General features: G+C 46.3%; 1 protein-coding gene across 1 annotated transcript in view; it reads right to left on the reverse strand.

Moving 5' to 3' along the window:
* Positions 1 to 16,228, reverse strand: part of ASRGL1 (asparaginase and isoaspartyl peptidase 1) — a 41,249-nt gene that overhangs the window by 23,860 nt on the left and 1,161 nt on the right. The gene's annotated exons all lie outside the window — the stretch shown is intronic.

Genomic DNA, 16,228 nt, shown 5'->3' on the forward strand with positions numbered 1-16,228 from the left:
GCACTTTGGGAGGCCGAGACGGGCGGATCACGAGGTCAGGAGATCGAGACCATCCTGGCGAACACTGTGAACCCCGTCTCTACTAAAAAATACAAAAACTAGCCGGCGACGTGGCGGGCGCCTGTAGTCCCAGCTACTCGGGAGGCTGAGGCAGGAGAATGGCATAAACCCGGAGGCGGAGCTTGCAGTGAGCTGAGATCCGGCCACTGCACTCCAGCCTGGGCGACAGAGCGAGACTCCACCTCAAAAAAAAAAAAAAAAAAAAAAAAAAGAAAAAACAAAACAGTTGGTGCCGAACCCGGGAGGAGACCCCTCCTCGGGGCCCCCAGGGCCTGGGGAGCCTCCTCCTCCTCCTCCTCGCTCCACGCCACAGACGGACCAGGACCTGAGACCCGCTTCCCTCACTCTCACGGCCTCTCTGGGGTAAGTGCCCTTGTCTCCTCTTTACCTCCCTCGGCCAGAAATCCTGCGCAGGTCCGGGGTCCATTTGGAGCCACCACGTGGCTCGGGAGACCCGTTCAGGACGGAGACGTCCGCCTGAAGGTAATCTCCACTTAGGCTTCAAGAGCCTCTCGTCTGTCTCTGCTGGTTCCAAAGGACGCTTTGAAGCCAGGCAGGGATCCATTCCCATGTCCATTGGGTCCATTGTGTCGGTAAAGAGGAAACAAATGGGAAACCCCCAGTCCAAATTTCCAAAGAGCACCCCCTTGGGGTGCCTCCTAGCCAATTTAAAAACCTTACAGCTTGAACAAGACCTTAGGAGGAAGCGGTTAATTTTCCTTTCCACTGTGGCGTGATCGACCTCAGCAATTTCTGCCAGTGGCTAGGCAAGTGGTCCGAAATTAATTACATACAAGGCTTTTGGGCCTTACGCTCTCGTCCCGACCTGTGTAGCTGGTGCTCTTCGGCCCAAGTTATGCTAGCCAAGGACGCCGGCTCACAGGAACCCGAAAAAGAGGAGTCTTCATTCCTTTCTGTTCAGCCGGAGGATCTAGGGTTTCCCTCACTTCCGCCCTATACTTCTCCTCCCTCCGCCCGGACTCCTCCTTCCTCTTCCTTACCTACTAGTAATCCACTCAGTCCCGTGCTTCCTTCGGGGCCCCCAACTGGCTGTCTTGAGTCTCCTGTCTCTGCACACACCCGCTCTAAGTGCCCTGCTGATGCCTCCACTCCTGCCCCACACCCTCCTACAGTGTTAGCGCCTTTGCGAGAGGTGGCTGGGGCAGAGGGGGTAGTCAGAGTACATGTCCCTTTTTCATTGGCCGATCTTTCCAAAATTAAAAAGCGTTTAGGGGATTTCTCAGCTAATCCCACCGTTTACATAAAGGAATTTAGATATCTTTGTCAGGCCTATGACTTAACTTGGCATGACCTCCAGGTTATCCTAACCTCCACCCTAAACCTGAGGAGCAAGAGCGCATCCTAGCGGCCGCCAGGCAGCACACCAACCAATTACATTTAACTGATGCCACCATCCCACTAGGGGAGCAAGCAGTACCCTCGGCAGACCCAGACTGGAACTACCAAGCAAACGAGCCTGGGCGCCGTAGGCGAGACATAATGGTTCAGTGTTTGTTGGCTGGTATGCAAACAGCCTCAAACAAAACTGTAAATTTTAACAAATTAAAAGAAATTATTCAAAATCCAGAAGAAAATCCAGCCGCATTCTTAAATAGGCTGACTGAGGTTCTAACCCAATATACCCGGTTAGATCCGGCCTCCCCCACAGGGGCCACCATTTTGGCGTCTTATTTCATTTCTCAATCAGCTCCTGACATTCGTAAGAAACTTCAAAAGGTAGAGGATGGTCCTCAGGCACCAATACAAGATCTGGTTAAATTAGCCTTTAAGGTCTATAACTCCAGAGAGGAGACGGCTGAGGCAGTGCGACAGGCACGCCTCAAACAGAAGGCCCAACTCCTAGCAGCGGCTTTACGGCCCAATTGTAACCCCAGACCAGAGAGTACACACTCCGCAGACTCCAAGGCTACAAAAGGAGCCTGCTATAAGTGCGGCAAGGCGGGACACTATGCCAATAGGTGTCCGCAAGGTCCCCGAGCCCCAACGCAGCCTTGCTATAAGTGCAAGGCATCAGGACGTTGGGCCAGTGAATGTCCCAACCCTCGTCCACCAGCAACCCCCTGCCCTGCTTGCCAGCAGGGAGGACACTGGAAGTCTGATTGCCCCACCCTGAGAACAGGTGCTGCGTCTCCACGTGACCCCCTTTCCCAGGATCCTGGGAGCTCCTTCCAGCTCCTACATCTGGACGACAACTACAACTGAAGGTGCCGAGACTCGGGGACCCCCATCACCCTCGCAGAGCCGTGGGTAACTCTCCTGGTAGCGGGTAAGACAATCAATTTTTTAATCAACAGCGAGGCTACCTATTCTGTTTTGCCGTCCTTCTCTGGACCTAGCCTTCCATCCAATATCTCTATAGTAGGAGTAAGCGGAAAGCCATCCACCCCACGAAAAACTCCACTCTTCAGTTGCTGCCTGGCCAACAACTACTCTGCACACTCATTCCTCATTCCCAGCTAAAGAGGGCCCCCACCGGGAACAATCAGTGGACATCAGTTCAACTTTCCCCCACTCGCCTCAAACTTACAAAACTTTCTTAACTAGTTTATGCTCCCTGACCCCTGGCGCTTAGCTCGCTTTCTCACCATCTTCTACATAAACCTATCAGACTTTCAATACATAACCCCTGACCCATATCTACCTCCAGACAATAGTCCAGAGCAGTGGTTCTCCCATCTCCTAACCTTCATTGAACATCTCCAGTGGCAAGGGACACTCCGTGACTACACGGAAAATGAAGTCTCATTTTATACTTATATTGCTGTTTCACTCATACACTCAGACCTTTGCTAGTCCGCCTACTGTATGGCAATTTTTTTTCTCATCACTGAAACTTGGCCACAGACAGCCGAACACACTCAGTAGTACATAGCTCTGCCAGTTGCCTTCCTTAAGGCTATCAAACTTCTCTCCACACAATAGAGACCCCTTTCTCATGGCTCGCACTTATCTGCCAAAGGCTAGACTTAACCTACACTGTGAATATAACCAATCTCTCCCACTGCTTCCTCTGTGAGGCTTTAGAAGGCCCCCACCTAGTGGCAGCCCCCTGCCCATGGCCTTCAACACAACTGGTCAAACATCCCACAATTCACTTACACTCCAGGCGCCACTATACCAGAAGTCCAAACTGCCCAATCCTTCCTTCCCGTTATTCAACTCCAAATTCATCCTGAGGTAATCATACTCAGGCACCCAATGGAGGCCACACAGCCCCCATTGAAGGCTATTTCTCGTCCAAACTGCCCAATCCTTCCTTTCCGTTATTCAACTCCAAATTCATCCTGAGGTAATCATACTCAGGCACCCAATGGAGGCCAAACAGCCCCCATTGAAGGCTATTTCTCGTGCAACTGATCTCTCTCTAAAACTCTTAACCATACAGCCATTAACTGATCCCTCTATGTCCCCGTGTCCTTGGTCCCCAGTCTAACTTTATACAGCCAGGCAGAAGTAGCAGAGCTTTTCCAGCAACTTTCCATGCCACTACGACACCCCCGTAAAAAAAACGGGCTGTTGTCCTCCCTCTAGTTATTGGAATCAGCTGAAAGCCTGGCCTCCCTGCAGCGCCGAACTACCTCAATAGCCTAAGTAGCTGCCCAAAACAGGCGAGCCCTAGACTTGCTTACAGCTGAAAAAGGAGGCACTTGTCTCTTCCTTGGAGAAGAGTGCTGCTATTATGTTAGCAAGTCAGGCCTAGTAGACACTAACATTCAAACCCTCAATAAAATAAAAAACTGAGATACAAAACCTTAACACCCCAACCTTGCCAGGACCTTCCTTCTGGGTTTTGCCATATTCCGACAAATGCTTCCATACCTCGTTCCTATACTAATACTGTGCCTTATTTTATTCTTCATCCGTGCGTCCAAATGCCAACCATGGGCCCCGACCTTAACAACGCCCCTTAACAGCAGGAAGTAGCCAGACAGACCACGGCGCCCCTTTATCACTATTACCAATAAAAGGTTGGACTGTTTGGACGAACGGAGGCAAGATGGCGCACTTCCGGGTTCTTCATCCCCCCCAACATTTCCCGCGCGCGCGAAAATGCAGCCGACGCCCGGGAAGGTGCAGACCAACTGGGCATGCGCCAGGTGACGTCAATCTGAAGAGACCAAGATTTACCTGGTCGCACCTGCGGAACGCCCCCGGACACGCCCGTGCCCCGCCTATCGCCCTCCCACTCCCAGAAAAGCCGCTCCGGACGAGTGCCACGCGCGGACTTCCCAGCTTCCCCACTGCGGTCGGGACTGTCGGAACTCCGTCCGAGGGCAGCACGGAGAACTCTGTGGGCCTCATTTGCCGGAGGCCAACAGACCTCTCCTTACCCACCTTCTTCCCCTGAAGCTAGGTGACCAAAATAAACTTGCAGTTTTGCTCCTACCCTTGCCTAGTCACTGGTTCCTTTGCGCCCGATCTGGTGGTCTTAGAAAAAACAAAACAAAAATAATGGCTGAAAATTCCTAGTATTTGGCAAAAAGCATAAATCTACCAATTTAAGAAGGTGAGCAAGCCCGAAATAGGACTAAACACAAAGACATTCACACCAAGACACATCATAATCAAACCACCAGCGAACTAAAGACAAAAAAATTTCAAATTAGCAAGAGAGAAATGACACCGTACCTATAGGGGAGAAACCAATTTTAATGACAAAACAATTTGCCAACAGAAACCATGGAGGCCAGAAGGAAGAACAGCATTTTTAAGTGCTGAAGAAAAGAACTATCAATCCAGAATTCCATATCCAGCAAAAATATTCTTCAGGAACGAAGGAGAAATCAAGACACTCTCAGATTGTATTAGGAAGGTGCCAAAAAGGGGTAGGTTTCATTCTGAGGCTGCTGCTGCTTTCTTTTTTTTTTTTTTGGAGACGGAGTCTCGCTCTGTCACCCAGGCTGGAGTGCAGTGGTGCAATCTCAGCTCACTGCAAGCTCTTCCTCCAAGGTTCATGCCATTCTCCTGCCTCAGTCTCCCCAGTAGCTGGGACTACAGGTGCCCACCACCACACCCGGCTAATTTTTTGTATTTTTTAGTAGAGACGGGGTTTCACCGTGTTAGCCAGGATGGTCTCGATCTCCTGACCTCGTGATCTGCCCGCCTCAGCCTCCCAAAGTGCTGGGATTACAGGCGTGAGCCACAGCACCCAGTCTTTTTTTTTTTTTTTTAGACACAGTTTCACTCTGTTGCCCAGGCTGGAGTGCAGTGGTGTGATCTCGGCAAAATGTCCGTACAAAAATGTCATACAAAATGCCCATACAAAATGTCATACAAAAATGGGCAACCAGCAGCCCTTGGGGTTGCTCTACGGAGTAGCCATGCTTTATCCCTTTACTTTCCTAATGAACTTGCTTTCACTTTACAGACTCGTCCTGAAGTCTTTCTTGCGTGAGATCCAAGAACCTTCTCTTGGGGTCTGGTAACAATTCCATTTACAGAACATTCTCAAAATAATAGTGATAAGAAACAGATTAAGTGATTGCCAGTTGTTAGGGAGGATGTCATGCTGTGATCTATATGGAGAAACACATACAGCTGTGCCTTGGTATCCGTAGGGAATTGGATGTAGGACCCCTGGAAATACTGAAACTGCCTTTGCAAAAATGATTTCAGTGAGAAAATTACGGCAGTGAAAGAGATTTGAGCTAACACATCACCCTATCTTGCCTTTCCCGTAATTATTCCTGGGCTGCTGGGCGGAGCTAACTTTGAGACATTTAGGCTATAGTTAAAAGGATAACAGGCCTTGCCCCAAAGGCAACTGCTTTTGTAAAGTGAATGAAAGTTCATCTAGGCTGGGCGCAGTGGCTCATGCTTGTAATCCCAGCACTTTGGGAGGCTGAGGTGAGAGGATCATGAGGTCACGAGTTCGAGACCAGCCTGGCCAACATGGTGAAACTCCGTCTCTACTAAAAATACAAAAATTAGTTGGGCGTGGCGGTGCATGCCTGTAATCCCAGTTGCTCAGGAGGCTGAGACAGGAGAATTACTTGAATCTGGGAGGCGGAGGTTGCAGTGAGCCGAGATCATGCCATTGTACTCTAGCCTGGGCAACAGAGCAAGACTCCATCTCAAAAAAATAAAAAGTTCATCAAGCTGGGGGAGGAGGTGAACCTGATTCTAATGAGGTGCAGACACAGACTGCCCGCCATTCCTTCAGATACCACCACTACTGCAGACTGGCCTTTTGCAATATCTTTTTAGGTTTTTATGCATGTCTGACATGCACAGCTCCACCTGGACCTGCCAAACCCCTCCCCTGTGGCCTCACCCAGAAACAATTCAGCACACAAGAGGACAGTTTTAACCCCCTTTCATTTCTCTTTTTTTTCTTTGAGAAGGAGTCTTGCTCTGCTGCCTAGGCTGGAGTGCAGTGGCGTGATCTTGGCTCACTGCAACCTCCATCTCCCGGGTTCAGATGATTCTCCTGCCTCAGCCTCCCGAGTAGCTGGGATTACAGGTATGAGCCACCACGCCCGGCTAATTTTTGTATTTATAGTAGAGATGGGGTTTCACATGTTGGCCAGGCTGGCCTCGACCTCCTGACCTCAGGTGATCCACCCGCCTCAGCCTCCCAAAGTGCTGGGATTAGTCATGAGCCACCACAACTGGCCTGCAAAGGCAGGCTTATATGGATTTTTTTTTCCCCAAATATTTTCAACCTGAGATTAGGTAAATCCACAGATGTGGAAGGCCTGGACACAAAGTTTGGTCTTCCTGTTTCCTGACACACAGCTCCTAAAACACTTGGAAGCTCCAAAGTGGTAAAGTATCTTTTTGTATGCCAATGAGATGACCGATGGTTAGGGGCTGGATAGCCTCAAAATGGGGAGCTGGTTGCCAGGGAACCAACCATGTGATTAGAGGGGCAGAACTTTCAGTCTCACCTCTCTACCTCCGGGGAGGGGGAGGGAGGTTGAAGGTCGATAACCAATGGCCAATGGTTTAATCAACTGTGCCTATGCCATGAAATGCCAACTAGAGAAAAAAAAATTGAGCTTTTAAAGAATTCGTTTTATTTAGAAATCTTACTGAGGACTACAGACTGATGACTACAGTACGGAGGGGTCCTTCAGAGAGGTGCTTCAAACTGCTCCCAAACCGTGTCTCTGCTCACAGCTGATACACAGGTTGTGCAGGGTTAGTACAGGCTCAGAGGTTACATGAGACTTGCTCAGAAGTTACATTAAAGCAGAATCACATCAAAGTTTGGGTGCAAGAGTACATCTGGCTATAGATGACAGAGGTATGTATAATCACTAATCCTCTCAGATGTTATCCTTTTTTTTTGAGATGGAGTCTCGCTCTGTCGCCCAGGCTGGAGTACTTGGCGTGAGACAAATTCAGCTCCATCCCGGCTCACCACAATCTCTGTCTCTTGGGTTCAAGTGATTCTCGTGCCTCAGCCTCCTGAGTAGCTGGGATTACAGGCACTCACCACTACGCCTGGCTAATTTTTGTAGTTTTAGTAGAGACGGGGTTTCCCCATGTTGGTCATGCAGGTCTCGAACTCCTGACCTCAGGTGACCCACCTGCCTCAGCCTCCCAAAGTGCTGGGATTACAGGTGTGAGCCACCGCACTCAGCCCAGATGTCATCTTAAGTGTAGGAAAAGGCAAGGACTAGGATCATATATCATTTACCACTTTTTTTTTTTTTTGAGACAGTCTCATGCCCAGGCTGGAGTGCAGTGGTGTGATCTCAGCTCACTGCAACCTGTGCCACCCGGGTTCAAGCAATCTTCTGCCTCAGCCTCCCAAGTAGCTGGGATTACAGGAGCCTGCCACCACGCCTGGCTAATTTTTATAGTTTTAGTAGAGACGGGGGTTTCACCATCTTGGCCAGGCCGGTCTCGAACTCCTGACCTTGTGATCCACCCACCTCGGCCTCCCAAAGTGCTGGGATTACAGGCGTGAGACACTGTGCCCGGCCCATTTATCTTTTAAGACATACAGTGACTCAGGCAAGCGACATGGAGGCCGTGTGCTCTATCCAGTTTTCTTCAAATCATTCTTTGCACATCTGCACATCAGCACAGAGTCAGGGGCTTTGTGAAATGACGTTGGCATGCAGAAATGAGCAAACATGACTTCTTATATTTGTTACTCAGTCGCACAGAAGCCTTCATTAAAAACCCGTAAGGGATGATGACGGGAGAGCTTTTGGATTGCTGGATATGTGAAGGTGCCAGGAGGGCAGTGTGCTGAAGACGGCAGGGCAGTTCCACACCCCTTCCCCCACACCTGGCCCTCTGCATCTCTTCATCTCTGTCTGTATCCTCCATTATATCCATTATTCATACAATAAACTGGTCAATACATTTCTCTGAGTTCTGCGAGCTGCTCTAGCAAATTAACTGAACTCGAGGAGGTAGTCATGGGAACCCTGATTTATAGCTGGTTGGTCAGAAGTAGAAGTGACAAGCTACTACTCAAGATTGGCATCCGAAGTAGGACACAGTCTTATGGGACTGAGTCCTGAACCTGTGGGATTGGACTGTGACCCCAGATAGACAGCGTCCGAACGGAACTGACCTCCTCGCCCTGTGCAACTCTTCATCTGTATCCTTCATCACAGGGGTCCCCAACCCCCCGGTACCGGTACTGGTCTGTGGTCTGTTAGGAACCGGGCCCCACAGCAGGAGGTGAGTGAGCATTACTGCCCGAGCTCCGCCTCCTGTCAGACCAGCAGCAGCATCAGATTCTCATAGGAGTGTGCACCCTGTTATGAACTGTGCCTGCGAGTCTCTGTGGAAAAACTGTCTTCCACGAAACTGGTCCCTGGTGCCAAACAGGTTGGAGACCACTGCTCTATCATCTTCTTTATAATAAATTGGTAAACATAAATGTTTTCCTGAGTTCTATGAGCCACCCTAGCAAATTATCAAGCCTGAGGAGGGGGTCATGGTAACCCTTGATTTGTGGCCACGTTGGACAGAAGTGTGCATAACCAGGGGACTTGCAATATGCCTTTTCAACAATCGGTGCTGCGCCAGGGGTGGTGGCTCACGTCTGTTATCCCAGTACTTTGGGAGGCTGAGGCAGGTGGATCACTTGAGGTCAGGAGTTCAAGGCCAATCTGGTCAACATGGTGAAACCTTGTCTCCCCTAAAGATACAAAAATGAGCCAGGCATGGTGGTGGGTGCCTGTAATTCCAGCTACTTGGGAGGCTGAGGCAGGAGAACTGCTTGAACTCAGGAGGTGGAGGTTGCAGTGAGCCGAGGTCACGCCACTGCACTCCAGGAAAAAACACAAACAAAAACAAAAAACAACCCTGAGTTCCTTAAAAAACTAAAAATAGAGCTACTATATGATACAGCAATCCCACTGCTGGCTATACACCCAAGAGAAAGGAAATCAGTATATGGAGGATTTATTTGCACTCCTTGCTTGCTGCAGCATTGTTCACAGTAGCCAAGATTTGGAAGCTAACTAGGTGTCCATCAACAGATGAATAAAGAAATGATACATATACACAATGGAGTACTACTCAGCCATAAAAAGGAATGAGATTCTGTCATTTGCAACAACATGGATGGAACTGGAGGTCATTACGGTAAGTGAAATAAGTCAGGCACAAAAAGACAACCTTCATATGTTCTCACTTATTTGTGGAAGCTAAAATTCAAAGCAATTGAACTTATGAAGACAGAGAGTAAAAAGATGGTTAGCAGAGGCTGGGAAGACAGTGGGTTTGGGGCAGAAGGGGGGATAGGCAATGGGTACAAAAAATAGAATAAGAGTTAGTATTTGATAGAACAACAGTGACTATAGTTGATAATTTAATTATACATTTAAAAATAACTAAAAGAATAGAATTGTTTATAACACAAAGGATAAATGCTTGAAGGGATGAATATCCCATTTACTCTGATTATTAAGCATTGCATGTCTGTATCACAGTATCTCATGTACTCCCACAAATAAATACACCTACTATGTAGCCACAACAAAAAACCAACAAAAATAAAAAATGGAACCTTGATATATACCTTGCATCTTATACAAAAATTTATTCAAAGTGAATCACAGACCTAAAACTTCTAGAAGACAACATAAGAAAAATGTTTGCAATGCTGGGTTAAGCAAATATTAAGATATAACACAAAAATCATGACTGATTTAAAAAAAAAACTGATAAACTGGACTTCTGCAAAACTGAGAACTTCTGCTTTTTGCAATAAAATACTGAGAAAGAAAAGACAAACCACAGCCTGGAAGAAAATATCTGCAGACCACATTGGCGCAACTGATAAAAGGTCCATCTAGAATATATAAACAACTCTGAAAACTCAATAGTGAGCAACAACACCAACAAAAAAATCAGCAAGACTTTGACACTTCACTGAAGAAATATGAACAACAGGCCAGGCGCAGTGGCCCATGCCTGTAATCCCAGCACTTTAGAAGGCTGAGATGTGTGATCACGAGGTCAGGAGTTCAAGATCAGTTTGGCCAACATGATGAAATCCCATCTCTACTAAAAATACAAAAATTAGCTGGGTGTGGGGTCACACACCCTGTAATCCTAGCTACTCAGGAGGCAGAAGTTGCGGTGAGCTGAGATTGTGCCACTGCTCTCCAGCCTGGGCAACAAGAGTGAGACTCCATCTCAAAAAGAAAAAAAAATAAAATAAAAAAAAGAAATGAATGACAAAAAAGCACATGAGAAGATGTTAAATATTACTTCCCATTTAGGGAAACGCAAATCAACACCATAATAAGATTTCACTATATGCCTACTGGAATGGCTAAAATAAAAAACGCTGACACTAGTTAGTGCTGGTGAAGATGTGGATTAAATGGAACTTACTTTCTTTCTTTTTTTTTTGGAGATGGAGTCTCACTCTGTTGCCCAGACTGGAGTGCAGTGGTGCAATCTTGGCTCACTCCAGCCTCCGCCTCCCAGGTTCAAGTGATTCTCCTGCCTCAGCCTCCCGCGTGGCTGGGACTACAGGCGTGTGCCACCATAACTGGCTAATTTTTGTATTTTTAGGAGAGACAGGGTTTCACTATGTTGGCCAGGCTGGTCTCAAACCCCTGAACTCGTGATCCGCCCATGTTGGCCTCCCAAAGTGATGCGATTACAGGCATGAGCCACTGCGCCCGGCCTCTAAGTGGAACTTTCATACATTGATAGTGGGAATGTAAAAGTTTGGCAGTTTCTTTTCTTTTATTTTCTTTCTTTTTTGAGACAGGGTCTCACTCTGTCACCCAGGCTGGAGCGCAGTGGCGCCATCTCAGCTCAGTGCAACCTCCACCTCCCAGGTTCAAGCGATTCTCCTGCCTCAGCTTCCCGAGCAGCTGGGACCACAGGCGCCCACGACTGCACTCGACTAATTTTTGTATTTTTAGCAGAGACAGGGTTTCGCCAGGCTGGTCTTGAACTTCTGACCTCAGGTGATCCGCCTGCCTCAGCCTCCCAAAGTGCTGGGATTACAGGATTGAGCCAGGGCGCCTGGCTGGTAGTTTCTACTTAAGTTAAATTCTTGCCATAAGCCAGTAGTCCCACTTCCAGGTATTCACTTAAGGGAGATAAAAACTTATGTCCACATAAACACCTGTATGCACATGTGTACAGTGATTTTATTTATAATGGCCCCAAATGGAACACGTCCTTTAGCTGTTACACGGTTAAACCAACTGTGGCATATTCATACAACGGAATACTGCTCAATACAAAGGGAAAAACTACTGATATCCATGTCCACATGGGCAACACTCTAATGCATTATGTTAACTGAAGAATCCAGACTAAGGCTACACATTGCATGATTCCATTTATGATTTTTTTTTTTTTGAGACAGAGTCTCCCTTTGCTGCTCAGGCAGGAGTGCAGCGGCGTAATCTTGAGTCACTGCAACCTCCCCCTTCCAGGTTCAAGTGATTCTCGTGCCTCAGCCTCCTGAGTAGCTGGGATTGCAGGTGCACCACACCATGCCTGGCTCATTTTTGTATATTTAGTAGACACAGCATTTTGCCATATTGGACAGGCTGCTCTTGAACTCCTAGCCTCAATGATCCACCTGCCTCGGCCTCCGAAAGTGCTGCCATTTATGTGTAAAAAGTAAAGTGGAGGTTCCTCTTCAAAGACTTTCATCCCTGTCTAATTAGGAATAAACAGCAACTTCTCTTAGAAGCAAAATTGATTCAAAGACCTGTGCTAACATCCTTAAGCATCTGCTAGCCGAAATAAACAAATCACTGTACTTTACGTTCTTAGCTCCCACCATTTAGCCTAAACCTTTGCCCTGGCAGGCTTATACTGGTCCAAGCAAGCATTAGGTCGTAGCCTGTTCCTCTTCCTTATTTAAAGGTGTTTTTACCTTTCTCAGCATTCCACAGGTTACTTCGTCCTTCCTTTGTTCTCCTCTGCCTTTGCCTCTTTTAAGAAATTCTAAGTTGCTAGCCAATCAAGACAAATACAAAACGTACGGTCCCGTTCCAGCCCATAGAAACTGGACACAGCAGTAGGGTAAATGCATCAGGTTATAAATAACCCTGTCTCCTCTGTTCAGTATACTCTCGTGACGAAACTGGTGACAAGTGTACCCTTTCTACAAAAAAAAAAAAAAAATGGCCTTACTAAATAAACTTATGTTCGAGTACTATTTCTTTACAGCACCAAAAAACAAACATTTCAAACATGAGACATCCTGGAAATGACAAAACTATAGGGATAGACAACAGATCAGTTGCTGCCAGGGGCTGGGAATGCATGCAGGCGTGGACTCAAAGGGATGTGGGAGAGGCACGTAACTGTTTTATATCTTGATTGTGGTGGTAATTACATGACTACATGTATCTGTCACCACCATGGAACTGTATACTAAAAAGAGGATCTTCCTGTATGCAAATTATACCAACAAACCAACACCAAACCCATTAAAATTGTATGGTATTAGGCTAGTAGATTCTAAACCTGGTTGTATCTCAGAATTGCCTGGGAATCTTCAAAACAAAGAAATGAAGAACAATTCCTAGACTCCACCACAGATTTTTACCTTACTGATTCTACATTGTAAGTCCAGAAAGAGAGTGGATAAATGAAAAAAATCCCTGTTTTCAGCCGGGCGCAGTGGCTCACCCCTGTAATCCCAGCACTTTGGGAGGCCGAGGTGGGTGGATCACGAGGTCAGGAGATCGAGACCATCCTGGCTAATACGGTGAAACGCCATCTCTACTAAAAACACAAAAAATTAGCTGGTTGTGGTGGTGGGCGCCTATAGTCCCAGCTACTCGAGAGGTTGAGGCAGGAGAATCACTTGAACCTGAGAGGCAGAGTTTGCAGTGAGCTGAGATCGCACCACTGCACTCCAGCCTGGGAGACAGAGTGAGACTGTCTCAAAAAAAAAAAAAAAAAAAACAACAACAAAAAAGAAAAAATCCTGTTATCTCAAAGATTCTCTAACAGCTTATTAAATTGAATTGTAGAGAGAATATCTCAAGTGCTATGTAAATATCGTTGAACTCTAGTGAAAGCAAATGGTCATTTGGTTGCCAATCTAAGTAAGTTTTTAAAGAATATTTCTAGCATTCAAATTTAAAAGTTCAATCTTTACAGTGTCGGTATCTAAAAATCAACCACTTTTTAATAAACTATTATGAAATAAGCTTTAAACATAAAGTAAAATCCATACTGAAACAGGAGTAGAATGTAAATAAACAATGTTTTTACAAATATTCAGAGAAGTTGTGTCATGAATGCTAATTACTGCCACTGAACTCAATACCTACTGAGAGTCAGCTTTTTGTATGAAGTTCCCAAACAGTTATTTATTCTAGAGAATTACAGCAGAGGCTGCTGGGAATGTTGCCTGCCTGTACTGACCTCGGCTGGGAAAAGCCAAGGTACACAGTATGCTGTTAAAAGTCCCACCTTTCCCCCCATAATCTTTGCTTCCTTCTTTTCAGCTCTACTCTTTTCTTCCTCAATGTGCTGAATAGACGACATTTGAAAGATGAGAGGGCGGACATTGAGAAGGAAGGCCTCTGGATACAGAGCAAAAATAATGAGAACTAGCTGCTCCAATTCCCTAATCTGTGCTTCACAATTCATGCAGATGACAAACAGTTAGAATAAGAGATGGTCGGAAACCAGAATGACCCATTTCAAATGAAGGTCCTGTGTAAATAAGTGAGGGTTTGTCAGCCCAGGGGGCTCTGAGTGCTAAGAGGCATATGGTTTAACAAGTCACCCACAGAAAGAGCTGGCTGCTCCCTCTGCTGGCAAGGTCAGTCCCCATCTGGTAAATTCTGGCTCTACAAACGGAGCCATGAAAGCACACTATTAGGTCTCATTTTAAATTCAGATGGACTTAGTTTTATTTTCAGAGACAGGGTCTCGCTCTGTCACCCAGGCAGGAGTGCAGTGGCGCAGTCTTGTCTCATTGCAGCCTTGACCTCCCGGGCTCAAGGAATATTCCCTTCTCAACCTTCTGAGCAGCTGGGGCTATAGGCTTATACCACCATGCTCAGCTGATTTTTGTATTTTTTTTTGTAGAGATGGGGTTTCGCCATGTTGCGTAGGCTGGCGTTGAACTCCTGAGCTCAAGTGATCCGCCCACCTCAGCTTTCCAAATTGCTGGGATTACAGGCGTGAGCCACTGCGCCAGTCTCAGGTAGACTTACACAATTTTTCACAAGCGTTAAAGAGTGCTGTGTAAAGGGGACAGAACAAACGGTAAATATTTGATGATTAATTAAGATTTCCTGAAATTCTTTTCCCTGACAGATGTTGGGTGGGTGGTATAATTCCAAGAAGTATTTCAATCCCTAGCCTAGATGTTAGGTTTTCCATTTTAAAACAAAGAGATGACTTCTTCCAGCAAGTTAATTTTTTGTGACTTAGTCTGATCTGAGAAATGAGGATAATAATTATTCCTAACTTATACCTAACTCATTTAACTCAAGTGAGTTTAAGTGATTAACTCATAAGTAAGTTAATCATTTAATGTTCATTATGAGTTAACATGAGTTAGTTTAACACAAGTTAACCAACTTGAGTTCAATGATCAACTCATTTAATGTTCAGATTACATAAATCAAGTAAATTTCTTAGACTACTTCCTGATACATGGTAGATACTCATATTAGCTATAATGTTTAGTATTCTAAAAAAGGGTGAACTGAGTGAAAGAAGCGAAACACAAAGGAATACACTGTGCATTCCAAGGTTAACCTGAAAACTTTGGAACCTTCTCAGGTGAGGTAGGACATGCCTCATTATTCCCTCCTCCCTTTTGGAATTCAAGCCCAGTTGACCAGCATTTACATTAAAACAGATCTTAAGACTGACAAAGCAGACTTTGTAGCAATAAGATACCAAATTGCAGTGGGACTCGAGTATGACATCACATGACAGTAAGCCCTGAAAGTGAAGTATTTTACCCCAAATTATGTTTCTTTGCCATATCTTGAAATAGTCCTGCAAAGTTATCTCTTGTGGGGAAAATCTACATTCTGAAGAGAATCCCCTTCCTTCTCCTGATCCTGAAAATCCCCTAGGCCTTTTTCCTGATTCAGAAGAGATCAACTCTGATAAGAAACATTTACAATCTATTCTCTCAATAGCCTGCTACCTGGAGACTTCCTCTGCATAAGGGAAATCTTGGTCTCCCCAACCCCTTATCTTATGCAGACCTTCTTTTCTCAGTTTTTTTTTTTTTTTTTTTTTTTGAGACAGAGTCTCCCTCTGTCACCCAGGCTGGAGTGTAGTGGCATGATCTCGGCTCACTGCAACCTCTGCCTCTCAGGTTCGAGCGATTCTCCTGCCTCGGCCTCCGAGTAGATGGGGTTACAGGCTCCTGCCACCATGCCTGGCTTTTTTTTTTTTTTGTATTTTTAGTAGAGATGGGTTTTCACCTGTTAGCCAGGCTGGTCTCAAACTCCTGACCTCAGGTGATCCACCGGCCTTGGCCTCCCAAAGTGCTGGGATTACAGGCGCGAGCCACCGTGCTAAACCGCCTTCTATTACTTCCATCTGCAGCTTCAAGTCCTTATATAATCCAGACATTCCCTTCTGTGGATTCCAGGTCTTTAGACAAAACTTTAAACCACTGTTAATCAGAAAATCTTTGAATCTTACCTATGACCTGGAAGCCACTCCCCCTCCCCCACTAGTCTGGCCTCTCCAGATGGAACCA

This window comes from Trachypithecus francoisi, unplaced genomic scaffold (assembly GCF_009764315.1).
Source record: "Trachypithecus francoisi isolate TF-2019V2 unplaced genomic scaffold, Tfra_2.0 Lachesis_group8, whole genome shotgun sequence".
Classification (NCBI taxonomy): domain Eukaryota; kingdom Metazoa; phylum Chordata; class Mammalia; order Primates; family Cercopithecidae; genus Trachypithecus; species Trachypithecus francoisi.